Source organism: Falco cherrug, unplaced genomic scaffold, assembly GCF_023634085.1.
Source record: "Falco cherrug isolate bFalChe1 unplaced genomic scaffold, bFalChe1.pri scaffold_28, whole genome shotgun sequence".
Lineage (NCBI taxonomy): Eukaryota > Metazoa > Chordata > Aves > Falconiformes > Falconidae > Falco > Falco cherrug.
In genome coordinates, this window is record NW_026599443.1 from 1,220,136 (window position 1) to 1,229,674 (window position 9,539).

Genomic DNA, 9,539 nt, shown 5'->3' on the forward strand with positions numbered 1-9,539 from the left:
CAGCACACCACAGCTCGTCCCATCCCGTCCCAGCCCTTCCCAGCCCACCACAGCCCATCCCAGCACACCACAGCCCGTCCCAGCCCACCACAGCCTGTTCCAGCCCACCACAGCCCACCAGAGCCCGTCCCAGCCCGTCCCAGCCCACCACAGCCTTTCCCAGCCCACCACAGCCCATTGCAGCACATCACAGCTCGTTCCAGCCCACCACAGCCCATCTCAAGCTCACAAGAACCCACCAAAGCCCACCACAGCCTGTCCTAGACCACCACGGCCCACCACAGCCCACCACGGCCTGTCCCAGCCCACCATGGCCCACCACAGCCCACCACGGCCCACCACAGCCCACCACAGTTCACCACGGGCCGTCTCAGCCCACCATGACCTGTCCCAGCCCACCACAGCCCATCCCTTCCCATACCGGCCCAAAACGGCCCACCACAGCCCACCACGGTTCACCACGGCCCGTCCCAGCCCACCACACCCCACCACAGCCCGTCCCAGCCCACCACAGCCCGTCCAAGCCCACCACGGCCCACCACGGTCCGTCCCAGCCCGTCTGAGCCAACCACAGCCTGTCACAGACCACCAGAGCTCGTCCCAGCCCGTCCCAGACCACCACAGCCCGTCTTAAGCTCACCAGAACCCACCACAGCCCACCATAGCCCGTACCAGACCACCACGGCCCACCACAGATAACCACGGCCCGTCCCAGCCCACCACGGCCTACCACAGCGAACCACGGCCCACTACAGCCCACCACGGCCCGTCCCAGCCCACCACAGCCCGTGCCAGCCCATCCCAGCGCACCACAGCCCGTCCCAGCACACCACAGCCCGTCCCAGCACACCACAGCCTGTTCCAGACCACCAGAGCCCTTCCCAGCCATTCCCAGCCCACCACAGCCCGTCTCAAGTTCACCAGAACCCACCACAGCCCACCACAGCCTGTCCCAGACCACCACGGCCCACCACAGCCCACCATGACCTGTCCCAGCCCACCACGGCCCACCACAGCCCACCCCTTCCCATCCCGGTCCAAAACGGCCCACCACGGCCCACCACGGTTCACCACGGCCCGACCCAGCCCACCACAGCCCACCACGGCCCATCGCAGCCCACCACGGCCCACCACAGCCCACCACAGTTCACCACGGGCCATCTCAGCCCACCATGACCTGTCCCAGCCCACCACGGCCCACCACAGCCCACCACGGTTCACCACGGCCCATACCATCCCACCACGCCCCACCACAGCCCATCCCTGCCCACCACAGCCTGTCCCAGCACACCACAGACCATCCCAGTCCACCACACACCGTCCCAGCATGTCCCAGCCTGTCCCAACCCACCACAGCCTGTTCCAGACCACCACAGCCCGTCCCAGCCCACCACAGCCCGTTCCAGCACACCACAGCCCGTCCCTAGCCCACCACAGCCCGTCCCTGCCCACCACAGCCCGTCCCCACCCGTCCCAGCCCACCAAAGACCAGCACAGCCCGTCCCAGCACACCACAGCCCGTCCTAGCCCGTCCCAGCCCGTTCCAGCCCGTCGCAGCATGCCACAGCCCGTCCCAGCCCACCACAGACCGTCCCAGCCCACCACAGACCGTTCCAGACCACCACAGCACATCACAGCCCACCATAGCCCGTGCCAGCCCACCACAGCTCGTAACAGACCACCACAGCCCGTCCCAGCCCACCACAGCCCGTCTCAAGCTCAGCAGAACCCACCACAGCCCAACACAGCCCGTCCCAGCCCGTCCCAGACCACCACAGCCCGTCCCAGACCATCACAGCCCGTCCCAGCCCACCACAGACCGTCCCAACCCACCACAGCCCGTCCCAGCCCACCACAGCCCGTCCAAGCACACCACAGCCCGTCCCAGCCCACCACAGCCCGTCCCAGCCCACCACAGCCCGTCCCAGCCCACCACAGCCCGTCCCAGCACACCACAGCCCGTTCCAGCCCACCGCAGCCCGTCCCAGCCCGTCCCAGCCTGTTCCAGACCACCAGAGCCCGTCCCAGCACACCGCAGCCCGTCCCAGCCCGTCCCAGCCTGTTCCAGACCACCAGAGCCCGTCCCAGCCCGTCCCAGCCCACCACAGCCCGTCTCAAGCTCACCAGAACCCACCACAGCCCACCACAGCCTGTCCCAGACCACCACGGCCCACCACAGCCCACCATGGCCCGTCCCAGTCCACCACGGCCCACCACAGTGAACCACGGCCCACCACAGCTCACCACGGGCCGTCTCAGCGCACAATGACCTGTCCCAGCCCACCACGGCCCACCACAGCCCACCCCTTCCCATCCCGGCCCAAAACGGCCGACCACGGCCCACCACGGCCTACCAAAGCTCGTCCCAACCCACCATGGCCCACCACGGCCCACCACAGCCTGTCCCAGCCCAACACAGCCCGTCCCAGCCCACCACAGCCCGTCCCAGCCCACCACAGCCCGTCCCAGCCCACCACAGCCCTTCTCAAGCTCACTAGAACACACCAAAACCCACCACATCCTGTCCCAGCCCGTCCCATTCCACCACAGCCCGTCCCATTTCACCACAGCCCGTCCCAGTACGTCCCAGCCTGTCCCAGCCCACCACAGCCCGTCCCCGCCCACCGCAGCCCGTCCCAGCCCGTCCCAGCTCGTCCCAGCCCGTCCCAGCCCGTCCCAGCACACAACAGCTCGTCCCAGCCCACCACAGCCCGTCCCAGCCCACCACAGCCCGTCCCCGCCCACCACAGCCCGTCCCCGCCCACCATAGCCCGTGCCAGCCCACCACAGACCGTCCCAGCCCACCACAGACCGTCCCAGCACACCACAGACCGTTCCAGACCACCGCAGCCCGTCCCCGCCCATCGCAGCCCGTCCCAGCACACTACAGCTTGTCCCTGCCCGTCCCATCCCGTCCCAGCATGTCCCAGCCCGTCCCAGCACACCACACCCCGTCCCAGCCCACACCAGCCCGTCCCAGCACACCACAGCCCGTCCCAGCCCACCACAGCACGTCCCAGCCCACTACAGCCCGTCCCAGCCCACCACAGCCCGTCCCAGCCCACCACAGCCCGTCCCAGCCCACCACAGCCCACCAGAGCCCGTCCCAGCCCGTCCCAGCCAACCACGGCCCGTCCCAGCCCACCACGGCCCACCACAGCCCACCACAGCCCGTCCCAGCCCACCACAGCGCGTCCCATCCCACCACAGCCCGTCCCAGCCCACCACAGCCCGTCACAGCCCACCACAGCCCGTCACAGCCCACCACAGCCCGTCCCAGCCCACCGCAGCCCGTCCCAGCTCGTTCCAGCCCACCACAGCCTGTCTCAAGCTCAGCAGAACCCACCACAGCCCGTCCCAGCCCGTCCCAGACCATCACAGCCCACCACAGCCCGTCCCAGCCCGTCCCATTCCACCACAGCCCGTCCCAGTCCACCACAGCCCGTCCCAGTCCACCACAGAACGTCCCAGCATGTCCCAGCCCGTCCCAGCCCATCACAGCCCGTTCCAGATCACCACAAACCGTTCCAGCCCACCACAGCCCACCACAGCCCTTCCCAGCCTGTCCCAGCTCACTACAGACCGTCACCGCCCACCACAGCCCTTCCCAGCCTGTACCAGCCCACCACAGCCCGTCACCGCCAGCCACAGCCCGTCCCCGCACAACACAGCCCGTCCCAGCCCACCACAGCCCGTCCCAGCCCACCAGAGCCCGTCCCAGCCCGTCCCAGCCCACCATAGAATGTCCCAGCCCACCACAGCCCGCCCCGGCCCACCACAGCCCGTCCCGGCCCACCACAGCCCGTCCCGGCCCACCACAGCCCATCCCGGCCCAACACAGCCCGTCACAGCCCGTCCCAGCCCACCACAGAATGTCCCAGCCCACCACAGAATGTCCCAGCCCACCACAGCCCGTCCCAGCCCACCACAGCCAGTCCCAGCCAACCACAACCCGTCTCCGCCCACCACAGCCCATCCCAGCCCACCACCGTTCATCCCCGCCTACCGCAGTCCGTCCCGGCCCACCACAGCCCATCCCGGCCCACCACAGCACGTCCCAGCCCACCACAGCCCGTCCCAGCCCACCAGAGCCCGTCCCAGCCCGTCCCAGCCCACCATAGAATGTCCCAGCCCACCACAGCCCGCCCCGGCCCACCACAGCCCGTCCCGGCCCACCACAGCCCATCCCGGCCCAACACAGCTCGTCACAGCCCGTCCCAGCCCACCACAGAATGTCCCAGCCCACCACAGAATGTCCCAGCCCACCACAGCCCGTCCCAGCCCACCACAGCCAGTCCCAGCCAACCACAACCCGTCTCCGCCCACCACAGCCCATCCCAGCCCACCAGCGTTCATCCCCGCCTACCACAGTCCGTCCCGGCCCACCACAGCCCATCCCGGCCCACCACAGCACGTCCCAGCCCACCACAGCCCGTCCCAGCCCACCACAGCCCATCCCAGCACACCACAGCACGTCCCAGCTCGTCCCAGCCCACCACAGCCCGTCTCAAGCTCAGCAGAACCCACCACAGCCCACCACAGCCTGTCCCAGACCACCACGGCCCACAACACCCAACCATGGCCCGTCCCAGCCCACCACGGCCCACCACAGCGAACCACGGCCCACCAAAGCTCACCACGGGCCGTCTCAGCGCACAATGAGCTGTCCCAGCCCACCACGGCCCACCACAGCCCACCCCTTCCCATCCCGCCCCAAAACAGCCGACCACGGCCTACCACGGCCCACCACGGTTCACCACGGCCCGACCCAGCCCACCACAGCCCACCACGGCCCATCGCAGCCCACCACGGCCCACCACAGCCCACCACAGCCCACCACGGGCCATCTCAGCCCACCATGACCTGTCCCAGCCCACCATGGCCCACCACAGCCCACCACAGCCCGTCCCAGCATGTCCCAGCCTGTCCCAACCAAACACAGCCTGTTCCAGACCACCACAGCCCGTCCCATTCCACCACAGCCCGTCCCAGCCCATCCAGCCCGTCCCAGCCCACCACGGCACACTACAGCCCGTCCCAGCCCTCCACAGCCCACCACAGCACACTACAGCCCGTCCCAGCCCTCCACAGCCCACCACAGCCCACTACAGCCCGTCCCAGCCCACCACAGGCCGTCCCAGCCCACCACAGCCCTCCACAGCCCACCACAGCCCACTACAGCCCGTCCCAGCCCACCACAGCCCGTCCCAGCCCACCCCGGCCCACCACAGCCCGTCCCAGCCCACCACAGACCGTCCCAGGCCACCACAGCCCGTCCCAGCACACCACAGCCCGTCCCAGCCCGTCCCAGCCCAACAAAGCACGTCCCAGTCCACCATAGCCCGTCCCAGCCCATCACAGCACGTCCGAGCCCACCACAGACCGCCCCAGCCCATCCCAGCCCACCACGGCCCAAGCAGCGAGCCACGGCCAACCACAGCCCACCACGGCCCGTCCCAACCCACCACAGCCTGCCACATCCCACCACGGCCCACCACAGCCCACCCCTTCACATCCAGGCCCAAAACGGCCCACCAGAGCCCACCACGGCCCGTCCCTGCCCACCACGGCCCACCACAGCTCGTCCCAGCTCGTCACAGCCCTTCCCAGCCCACCACAGCCCACCCCAGCATGTCCCAGGCCCCCACAGCCCACGACAGCCCTTCCCAGCCCACGACAGCCCATCCCAGCCCACGACAGCCCATCCCAGCCCACCACAGCCCGTCCCAGCCCACCACAGACCACTACAGAACACCACAGACCACTACAGAGCACCACAGCCTACCGCAGCCCACCACAGCCCGTCCCTGCTCGTCCCAGCCCATCCCTGCCCACCACAGCCCGTCCCCGCCCACCACAGCCCGTCCCCGCCCGTCCCAGCCCGTCCCAGCCCACCACAGCCCGTCCCGGACCACGACAGCCCGTCCCGGACCTACCACAACCCGTCCCCGACCACCACAGCAGGTCCAAGCCCACCCCAGCCTGTCCCAGCCCACCACAGACCGTCCCAGCTCTCCACAGCTCTCCATAGCCCGTCCCAATCCTCCACAGCCCATCCCAGCCTAACACAGCCCGTCCCAGCCCAACACAGCTTATCCCAGCCCACCACAGCCTGTCCCAGCCCACCACAGTCCGTCCCAGCCCACCACAGCCCGTCCCAGCCCACTACAGCCCGTCCCAGCCCACCACAGCCCCACCCAGCCCATCATAGGCGACTACAGCACACCACAGCCTACCGCAGACCACCACAGCCCGTCCCACCCGGTCACAGCTCGTACCAGCCCGACACAGCCCACCACAGCCCGTCTCAGCTCACCACAGCCTGTCCCAGCCCACCACGGCCCACCACAGCCCGTCCCAGCTAAACACAGTCCGTCCCAGCCTGTCACAGCCCACCACACTCACCACAACTCGTCCCAGACCGTTCCAGCACAGCACAGCCCATCCAAGCCCACCACAGCCCGTCCCAGCCCACCATAGCCGTTCTAGCCCGTCCCAGCCCACCACAGCCCTTCCCAGCCCCCCACAGCCCACCACAGCCCCTCCCAGCCCTACACAGGCCGTCCCAGCACGTCCCAGCCCACCACAGTGCGTCCAAGTCCGTCCCAGCCCACCAGAACCCGTCCCAGCCCTCCACAGCCCACCAGAGCCTGTCCCGGCCCACCACGGCCCATCACAGCCCGTCCCAGCTCATCACAGCCCGTCCCCATCCCACCAGAGCCTGTCCCAGCCCACCACGGCCCGTCCCGGCCCACCACGGCCCGTCCCAGCCCACCCAGGCCTGTCCCAGCCTACCACAGCCCGTCCCAGCCCACCACAGCCCGTCCCACCACACCACAGTCCGACCCAGCCCACCACGGCCTGTCACAGCTTACCACGGCCCACCACGGCTTGCCACGGCCCAGCCCAGCCCACCACAGCCCGTCCCAGCCCACCACGGCCCGTCCCAGCCCGCCACGGCCCGTCCCAACCCGCCACGGCCTGTCCCAGCTGGCCACGGCCCGTCCCAGCCCGCCACAGACCACCACAGTTCATCCCAGCCCACCACAGTTCGTCCCAGCCCGCCAGGGCACGTCCCGGCCCACCACAGCCCGTCCCGGCCAACCACAGCCCGTCCCAGCTCACCACAGCCTGTCCCAGCACACCACGGGCTGTCCCAGCCGACCACGGCCCATCCCAGCTCACCACGGCCCGTCCCAGCCCGTCCCAGCCTACGACAACCTGTCCCAGCCCACCACAGCCCGTCCCAGCTTACCACATCCCATCCCAGCATACCACAGCCCACCACAGCCCACCACGGTCCACCACGGACCACCACAGACCACCACAGTTCGTCCCAGTCCTCCACAACCCATCCCAGCCCGCCACGTCCCGTCCCGGCCCACCACGGCCCGTCCCGGCCCACCACGGCCCGTCCCAGCCCACCACAGCCTGTCCCAGCCAAACACAGCCTGTCCCAGACAAACACAGCCTTTCCCGGCCCACCACGGCCCGGCCCGGCCCGCCACGGCCCGTCCCAGCCCGCCACGGCACGTCCCAGCCCACCACGGCCCGTCCCAGCCCGCCACGGCCCGTCCCAGCCCGCCACGGCCCGTCCCAGCCAACCACAGCCCGCCCCAGCCCACCACAGCCCGTCCCAGCCCATCCCAGCCCGCCCGGCCCGTCCCAGCCCACCACGGCACACTACAGCCCATCCCAGCCCTCCACAGCCCTCCACAGCCCACCACAGCCCACTACAGCCCGTCCCAGCCCACCACAGCCCACCACAGCCCGTCCCAGCCTGTCCCAGCTCATCCCAGCCCACCACAGTTTGTCCCAGCCCACCACAGCCCGTCCCAGCCCACCACAGGCCACTACAGCATACCACAGGCCACTACAACACACCACAGCCCGTCCCAGCTCGTCCCAGCTCGTCACAGCACGTCCCAGCCCACCACAGCCCACCCCAGCATGTCCCAGGCCCCCACAGCCCACGACAGCCCTTCCCAGCCCACGACAGCCCATCCCAGCCCACCACAGCCCGTCCCAGCCCACCACAGACCACTACAGAACACCACAGACCACTACAGAGCACCACAGCCTACCGCAGCCCACCACAGCCCGTCCCAGCTCGTCCCAGCCCATCCCTGCCCACCGCAGCCCGTCCCAGCCCACCACAGCCCGTCCCCGCCCACCACAGCCCGTCTCAAGCCCACCACAGCCCGTCCCAGCCCACCACAGCCCGTCTCAAGCCCACCACAGCCCGTCCCAGCCCACCACAGCCCGTCCCAGCCCACAACAGCCCCACCCAGCCCATCACAGCCCGTCCCAGCCCACCACAGCCCGTCCCAGCATGTCCCAGCCCACCACAGCCCGTGCCAGCTCAACACAGCCCGTGTCAGCCCACCACAGCCCGTCCCAGCCCACCACAGCCCGTGCCAGCCCACCACAGCCTGTGCCAGCCCACCACAGCCCGTCCCAGCCCACCACAGCCCGTCCCAGCCCACCACAGCCTGTCCCAGCCCGTTTCAGCCCGCACTAGCCCACCGCAGTCCGTGCCAGCCCGTCCCAGCCCACCGCATCTCGTCCCAGCTCGTCCCAGCCCACCACAGCCCGTCCCAGCCCACCACAGCCCGTCCCAGCCTGTCCCAGCCCGTCCCAGCCCACCACAGCCCGTTCCAGCCCACCACAAACTGTCCCAGCCCACCACGGCCCGTCCCAGTCCACCACAGACCGTCCCAGCCCGTCCCAGCACACCACAGCCCGTCCCAGCACACCACAGCCTGTTCCAGACCACCACAGCCCGTCCCAGCCCACCACAGCCCGTCCCAGCCCACCACAGCCCGTCCCCGCCCACCACAGCCCGTCCAAGGCCATCCCAGCCCACCACAGCCCGTCCCAGCCCACCACAGCCTGTCCCAGCCTGTCCCAGCCCGTCCCAGCCCACCACAGCCCGTTCCAGCCCACCACAGACTGTCCCAGCCCACCACGGCCCGTCCCAGTCCACCACAGACCGTCCCAGCCCGTCCCAGCCCACCACAGCCCGTCCCAGGCGGTGCCAGCCCGTCCCAGAACACCACAGCCTGTCCCAGAACACCACAGCCTGTCCCAGCCCACCACATCCCGTCCCAGTCAACCACAGACTGTCCCAGCCCACTACAGCCCTCCACAGCCCGTCCCAGCCCACCACTGCCCGCCCCAGCACACCACAGCCCGTACCAGCCAACCACAGCCCACCACAGCCCACCACAGCCCTCCACAACCCGTCCCAGCACACCACAGCCCGTCCCAGCACACCACAGCCCGTCCCAGACCGTCCCAGCCCACCACAGCCCATCCCGGCCCAACACAGCCCGTCACAGCCCGTCCCAGCCCACCACAGAATGTCCCAGCCCACCACAGAATGTCCCAGCCCACCACAGCCCGTCCCAGCCCACCACAGCCAGTCCCAGCCAACCACAACCCGTCTCCGCCCACCACAGCCCATCCCAGCCCACCAGCGTTCATCCCCGCCTACCACAGTCCGTCCCGGCCCACCACAGCCCATCCCGGCCCACCAC